The following is an 8,406-nucleotide window of genomic DNA, read 5'->3' as shown; positions in this document are numbered from 1 at the left end:
AGATTCTGACACCTGAGAGCCATCTGACCTGTATCAGACTGGGACACTGAGGAAGAAACACATTAAGCACATTAAGTCACTGAGATTTAAGGGTGGTTCTTTTTAGCAACTAGCTTCACTTACCTGTGCCTTTTCAGAGATACTCTAGAACAAAGTACCACAGGTAGGCGGTTCAGAGTTTTCTGATGTAATAGCTACAGATTATCAAGGAATCACACATTTTTCATGATTCACAGAACTGCTTTCTGTACTATTTTATTAAGGCTCAGGACAAAACCGTGTGAGGGTGCGGAATCAGCTCATCACCACTGGTACAGATTGGAGGCAGAGGTACAGAAAAGCAAATGGAAGGAGGTGGGATTTAAGCCTGGACATTCCCAGTCCTCATTTAGTCACTGTCCGTTTATCACTGTTTATGTTTAGCAGAGAATCCCCGAAGAAGTATAAAGAACACTTAACTTTAAGTGATAGTTTAAGTGATAGTTTAAGTTACCAGGTTACTTCCTCATACTCCAATTTACTATTTTCTCAATATTCATGCCAACTCTTCAGCATGGCTTTAGGTTCTTGCGCCAATGTTAGTTATTATTTTTTCAGTTAGATTTCTGAAAGAGAGGGATTATACAACTTTGCCTACTCCATATGACTGATGACTTAGACAGAAATTTGGTTTTCACAGTGCAATATATCTCCTGGTAAGTTATAGAATTTCTTAGAATTTTTTATCTATAAAATAAAACACAGAGCATATAAGTATAATCCACCAAGTTTTGGTTATAGCTTCTTTCTTAATTGGTAATGTACAGACAAAAATTTATTTTATTATGAAGGATAAAAATATTCTATGAACATGATACACTAAAAAAAAGAAGGAAGGAAAGAAGAAAGAGGAAGGAAGGAAGGAAGGAAGGAAGGAAGGAAGGAAGGAAGGAAGGAAGGAAGGAAGGAAAAAAAAAAAAGAGAAATTAAACATCTTCAAACCCGAGTTTCACTGGAAAGAGCAAATGAGAGAAGAGAGGGAACTAAGGTAGTCTCCAAACTTTGGTTGTGTAAGGTTCCAAGGTCCCATCCACATTCTACCTCTAGTCAAGCTTTCCTGTTTCTTTCTATGTGAAATGGCACATTTCAAATCCATTATGATTATGTTATTTTTTCCACCATGGCACTTAATATAGCCTACTGTGTACTATACACAGTGGTTCCCCATCAGAGGTGATTCTGCTCTTCAGGGGCTACTTGGCAATGTCTGGAGACCAGGGCCGGTTTAATGAAAGTGCAACCTATGCATTCTCACAAAGCTGCATGCTCAGATGGTCCTGTGCTTGGTATATTCCTCTGAAGTTCCCTCTTACAATTCTTAATCATTTTATCATTGAGTTTGCACTGTGTAAGTGAAGTCTGATAGGGCAATGGCACATGTGGTTAGGAAAGGAGACACATAATATGTAGTGATGTTGTTTCTTGCCACCCCACTTGTGTACAGCATTCACGATGCCCCATGAGCACAGAACTTTGGTGGCCTACTCTGAGTGAAACATCAGTAAGACTCAAAAATAGTACAAACAAGAACATTCTATATATGACCGAGTAAGCATGGGCATACTTAACCCCAAATGGGTATACATTCTGTTTATTTATTTATTTTTTATTTTTTTTTCACTTAATACAAAATAATTTATTATCATAGTTTTGGAGACCAGAAGTCGAGTCAAGGTGTTAGAAGGGCCACGCACCCTCTGAAGACTAGAAGAGAATCTTTCCATAATTCTTCCAGTTCCTGGTGGTTCTCGATGTCCTGGTTTTCTGGCCAAATAACTCCAATCTCTCCTTCCATCTTCTCAGGGCCATCTTCCCTTTGTCTGTCTCCGTTTTCTCTCTTTTCCTCTTCAAAGGTCTTTACTCCTTTGGTGAGAAATTATCCTCAGATGACTGTTTGGTTTTTTTCTTTCTTTTTTTTTTTATTATTATTTTTTTACGTTTACATAGGGTAATGATGTTTATTTTTTTTCCCTTCCCCCCCACCCCTTCCACCCCTCTTTTCCCTCTATACAGTCCTTCTTTCCTTCATTCTTACTGCTCTCCTTAGCCTAACTCTAAACCTAACCCTAAACCTAATGCTAACCCCTCCCACCCCCCATTATATGTCCTCATCCACTTATCAGCGAGATCATTCGTCCTTTAGTTTTTTGAGATTGGCTTATCTCACTTAGCATGATATTCTCCAATTTCGACCATTTGCCTACAAATGCCATAATTTTATCATTCTTCATTGCGGAGTAATATTCCATTGTATAAATATGCCACAGTTTCTTTATCCATTCATCAACTGAAGGGCATCTAGGTTGGTTGAATTGAGCAGCAATGAACATTGATGTGCTGTATCTCTGTAGTATGCTGATTTTAAGTCCTTTGGGTATAGGCCAAGGAGTGGGATAGCTGGGTCAAATGGTGTTTCCATTCCAAGCTTTCTGAGGAATCTCCACACTGCTTTCCAGAGTGGCTGCACTAATTTGCAACCCCACCAGCAATGTATGAGTGTTCCTTTTTCACCACATCCTCGCCAACACCTATTGTTGCTTGTATTCTTGATAATCGCCATTCTAATTGGGGTGAGATGAAATCTTAGGGTAGTTTTGATTTGCATTTCCCTTATTACTAGGGATGTTGAACATTTTTTCATATATCTGTTGATTACTTGTACATCTTCTGTGAAGTGTCTGTTCATTTCCTTAGCCCATTTGTTGATTGGATTATTTGTATTCTTCCTGTAGAGTTTTTTGAGTTCTTTATAGATTCTGGAAATTAGCGCTCTATCTGAGGTATGGTTGGCAAAAATATTCTCCCACTCTGTAGGCCCTCTCTTCACATTTCTGATAGTTTCCTTTGCTGAGAGAAAGCTTTTAAGTTTGAATCTATCCCAGTTGTTGATTCTTGCTTTTATTTCTTGTGCTATGGGAGTCCTGTTAAGGAAGTCTGATCCTAAGACAACAAGTTGAAGATTTGGACCTACTTTTTCTTCTATAAGATGCAGGGTCTCTGGTCTAATTCCGAGGTCCTTGATCCATTTTGAGTTGAGTTTTGTGTAGGGTGAGAGATAGGGGTTTAATTTCATTCTATTGCATATGGTTTTCCAGTTTTCCCAGCACCATTTGTTGAAGAGGCTATCTTTTCTCCATTGCATATTTTTGGAACCTTTGTCTAGTATGAGAAAATTGTATTTATTTGGGTTTGTGTCCATGTCCTCTATTCTGTACCATTGATCTACCTGTCTATTTTGGTACCAATACCATGCCGTTTTTGTTACTATTGCTTTGTAGTAGAGTTGAAGATCTGGTATTGCAATACCCCCTGCTTCGCTCTTGCTATTGAGGATTGCTTTAGCTATTCTAGGTTTTTTATTCTTCCAGATGAATTACATTCTGTTTAAACTAGAACTTTCTTTGAGTATAGAGGAAAACAATGTGTTTTAAGAAGCATGAACAGCCAAGGAACCCTATCATATCTCTTTTTTTATTTTTATTTTTACAGACTGCATTTTGATTTGTTGTACACAAATGGAGTACAACTTTTCATTTTCTGTACACAATGTAGATTCACATCATTCATGCAATCATACATGTATATAGGGTAATAATGTCTGTCTCAGTCTACTATCTTTCCTTCCCACACCCACTTCTGCCCCATTTTCTTTTACACCATCCAAAGTTCCTCTATTCTTCTCTTGCCCTGCCCCATCACCACCTCCCATTGTGTATCATCACCCATTTATCAGGGAAAACATTCGGCCTTTGGTTTTTTGGGCTTGGCTTATTTCACTTAGCATGATATTCTCCAGCTCCATCCATTACCAGCAAATGCCATAATTTTATTCTTATTTATAGCTGAGTAATATTCCATTGTGTATATATACCACAGTTTCTTTATCCATTCATCAAGAGCATCTAGGTTGGTTCCACAATCTAGCTATTGTGAAAATTGAACAGCTATAAACTTTGATGTGGCTGCATCAATGTAGTATGCTGATTTTAAGTTCTTTGGGTATAAACTGAGGAGTGGGATAACTGGGTCAAAAGGTGGGTCCCTTCCAAGTTTTATGAGGAATCTCCACATTGTTTTCCAGATTGGCTGCACCAATTTGCAACTCCACCAGCAATGTAAGAGTGTGCCTTTTTCCCCACATCAATGCCAACACTTATAATTGCTTGTGCTCTTGCTAATAGTCATTCTAATTGGAGTTAGATGAAATCTTAGGGTGGTTTTAATTTGCATTTCTACAATTACTAGAGATGATGGGTACTTTTTCATATATATGTTGATCAATTGCATATCCGCTTCTGTGAAGTTTCTGCCCAGTTCCTTAGCCCATTTATTGACTGGGTTCTTTGTATTTTGGGTGTAAAGTTTTGTAAGTTCTTTATACATTTTGGACATTAGTGCTCTCTCTGATGTGCATGTGGAAAAGACTTTCTCCCACTCTTTAGGCTCTCTTTTAACATTATTAATTGTTTCCTTTGCTGAGAAAAAGCTTTTTAGTTTGAACCAATCCCATTTATTTCTTGCAACCTGGGGGGGGGGTCTTGTTAAGGAAGTCTGATCCTAAGCCAACATGATGAAGATTCGGGCCTACCTTTTCTTCTATTTGGTGAAGGATGTCAGGTCTAATTCCTAGATCCTTGATCCATTTTTAATTGAGTTTTGTGCAGGGTGAGAGATAAGAGTTTAATTTCATTTTACTGCATATGGATTTCCAGTTATGCCAGCACCATTTGTTGAAGAGGCTATCTTTTCTGCATTGTATGTTTTTGGCATCTTTGTTTAGTATGAGATAACTGTACTTATGTGGGTTTGTCTCTGTGTTTTCTATTCTGTACCTTTCTATTTTGGTGCCAATACCATGCCATTTTTGTTACTATTGTTCTATAGTAGAATTTAAGGTGTGGTATTGTGATACCTCCTGCATCACTCTTCCTGCCCAGGATTGCTTTGGCTACTCGGGGTCTTTTGTTCTTCCAGATGAACTTCATGATTGCTATCTCTGAGGAATGTCATAGGAATTTTAATTAGAATTGCATTAAATCTGTATAGTGCCTTTGGAAGTATGGCCATTTTGATAATATTCATTCTGCCTATCCAAGAACACAGGAGAACTTTCCATCTTCTAAGGTCTTCTTCAATTTTTTTTCTTTAATGTACTATAGTTTTAATTATAGGGGTCCTTCACCTCTTTTGTTATATTGATTCCCAAGTATTTTATTTTTCTGAGGCTATTGTCAACGGAGCTGTTTTCCTAATTCCTCTTTCAGAGGATTATCGCTTATGAATAGAAATGCATTAGATTTATGTGTGTTGATTTTATATCCTGTTATTTTGTTGAATTCATTTATGAATTCTAGAATTTTTCTGATGGAGTTTTTTGGATCCTCTAAATATATAATCATGTCATTGGCAAATAGTGATAGCTTGAGTTCTTCTTTTTGTATTTGTATCCCTTTAATTTATTTGGTCTAATTGTTTTGGCTGGTATTTCAAGCACAATGTTAAATAGAAGTGGTGAAAGAGGGCATCCCTGTCTTGTGAAAGTTTTTAGAGGGAATGCTTTCAATTTTTCTCCATTAAGAATGATGTTGGCCTTGGACTTAGCATAGCCTTACAATGTTGAGGTATGTTCCTACTATCCCTGTATTTTTTTAGTGTTTTGAGCATGAAGGGGTGTTGTATTTTGTCAAAGTTTTCTCTGCATCTATTGAAATAATCATATGATTCTTAACCTTAAGTCTATTGATGTGATGAATTACATTTATTGATTTCTGGATGTTGAACCAAACTTGCATCCTCAGGATGAATAACACTTGATTGTGGTGCACTATCTTCTTAATGTTTTTGTATGAAATTTGCCAGAATTTTGTTAAGGATTTTGCTTCTATGTTCATCAGAGATATTGATCTAAATTTTTCTTTCCTTGATGTGTCTTTATCTGGTTTTGGTATCAGAGTGATATTAGCTTCATAGAACGAATTTGGAAGGGTTCCCTCCTTTTGTATTTCACGGAATACTTTGAGGCGTATTGGTATAAGTTCTTCACTGAACTTGTAGAACTCAGCTGAGAATCTGTCTAGTCCCAGACTTCTCTTGGCTGGTAGGCTTTTGATGGTTTCTTCTATTTCATTGCTTGAAATTGATCTGTCTAAATTGTGTACGTCCTCCTAGTTCAGTTTAGGAGGATCATATGTCTCTAGAAATTTGTTGATGTCTTCAAGGTTTTCTATTTTGTTGGAGTAGAGATTTTCAAAGTAGCTTCTAATTATGTTATGTATTTCAGTGGTGTCTGTCGTGTTATTTCTTTTTTTATCACGAATTTTGGTAATTTGAGTTTTCTCTCTCCTTTTTGTTACTGTGGCTAAGGTTTGTGTATTTTGTTTACTTTTTCAAAGAACCAATTTTTTGTTTTGTGAACTTTTTGAATTGTTTCATCAAATTTTTGAATTGTCTCTTTTGTTTCAGTTTCATTGATTTCAGCTCTGATTTTAAATATGTCCTGTCTTCTACTACTTTTGGTGTTGTTCTGTTCTTTTTCTAGGGTTTTGAGATGTAATGTTAGGTCATTTAGGTGTTTACTTTTTATTCTTTTCTTTAATGTGCTCCATGTAATGAATTTTCCTCTTAGTACTGCTTTCATAGTGCCCTACAGATGTTGATATGTTGTATCGTTGCTCTCATTTACCTCTAAGAATTTTTTTTTATTGCCTTCATGATGTTTTTTGTTATCCATGCTTCATTCAGTAGCATATTATTTTATCTCCATATGCTGGAGTAGTTTCTGGTTTTTATTTAATCATTGATTTCTAATTTCATTCCATTATGATCTGATAGAACACAAGGTAGTATCTCTAATTTTTTTTTTTTTTTATTTATTAAGGGCTGCTTTGTGGCATAACATGTGGTCTATTTTAGAGAAAGAACCATGTGCTGCTGAGAAGAAAGTGTATTTGCTCATTGATGGGTGGAATATTCTATATATGTCTGTTAAGTCTAAATTATTGGTTGTGTTATTGACTTCTATGGTTTCTTTGTGTAATTTTTGTTTGGAAGATCAATCCAGTAGTGACAATGGTGTATTAAAGTCACCCAGAATTATTGTGTTGTGGTCTATTTGTTACCTGGAATTGAGAAGGATTTGTTTGATGTACTTGGATGTCCCATTGTTTGGGGCATAAATATTTACCATGATTATGTCTCCCTGATTTATGTATCCCTTAAGCAGTTTAAAATATCCTTCTTTACCCCTTCTGACTAACTTTGGCTTGAAGTCTACTTTATCTGATATAAGGATGGGAACCCCTGCTTTTTTACTGAGTCTGTGTGCCTGGTATGTTTTTTCCCATCCTTTCATCTTTAGTCTGTGGATGTCTTTTTCTATGAGATGAGTCTCTTGAAGGCAGCATATTGTTGGGTCTTTCTTTTTAATCCAATCTGCCAGTCTATGTCTTTTGATTGATGAGTTTAGGCCATTAAAATTCAGAGTTATTATTGAGACATGTCTTGTATTCCCCATCATTTTGGCTTATTTTTAGTTTTTAACATGACTTGGTTTCTCCTTTATTGGCTTTTCCTTTAGGGTAGTACCTCCCTTTGCTGACCTACATTGTTCTTCATTTCCTCCTCATGGAATATTTTGCTGAGAGTGTTCTGTAGTGCAGGCTTTCTATTTGTAAATTCTTTTAACTTTTGTTTATCATGGAAGGATTTTATTTCATCTTCAAATCTGAATGTTAGTTTTGCTGGGTATAAGATTCTTGGTTGGCAACCATGTTCTTTCAGAGCTTGAAATATGTTGTTCTAGCTTTTAGGGTCTGGGTTAAGAAATCTGCTGATATCCATTTGGTTCCCCCCTATACGTAATCTGATGCTTTTAACTTGTAGCCTTTAAAATTCTCTCTTTATTTTGGATGCTACATATTTTCATTATAATGTGCCTTGGTGTGGATCTCTTATAATTTTGTGCATTTGGTGTTCTATAAGTCTCTTGTAGTTGACTTTCCATTTCATTCTTCAAGTTTGGGAAATTTTCTGATATTATTTCATTGAATAGATTGTTCATTCTTTGGTGTGTATCTCTGTGCCTTTCTCAATCCCCAAAATTCTAAATTGGGTCTCTTCATGATATCACATAGTTCTTAGAGGTTCTATTCATGATTTCTTACTATCTTCTCTGTTTGGTCAACTTTATTTTCAGTATTAAATATTTTGTCTTCATTGTCTGAGGTTCTGTCTTCCAAGTGATCTAGTCTGTTTGGTGATGCTTTCCATTGGTTTATTGTTTCCTTCAACCAAGGATTTTTTGGTTTTTTTGTTTTGTTTTGTTTTTGTTTTCCGGAATCTCTGTCTCTTTGTTGAAATGATCTTTTG

The sequence above is a fragment of the Sciurus carolinensis genome, chromosome 14 (genome assembly GCF_902686445.1).
Source record: "Sciurus carolinensis chromosome 14, mSciCar1.2, whole genome shotgun sequence".
Taxonomy (NCBI): Eukaryota; Metazoa; Chordata; class Mammalia; order Rodentia; family Sciuridae; genus Sciurus; species Sciurus carolinensis.
The sequence above is the reverse complement of the archived record's forward strand: the minus strand, read 5'-3'. Positions refer to the sequence as shown.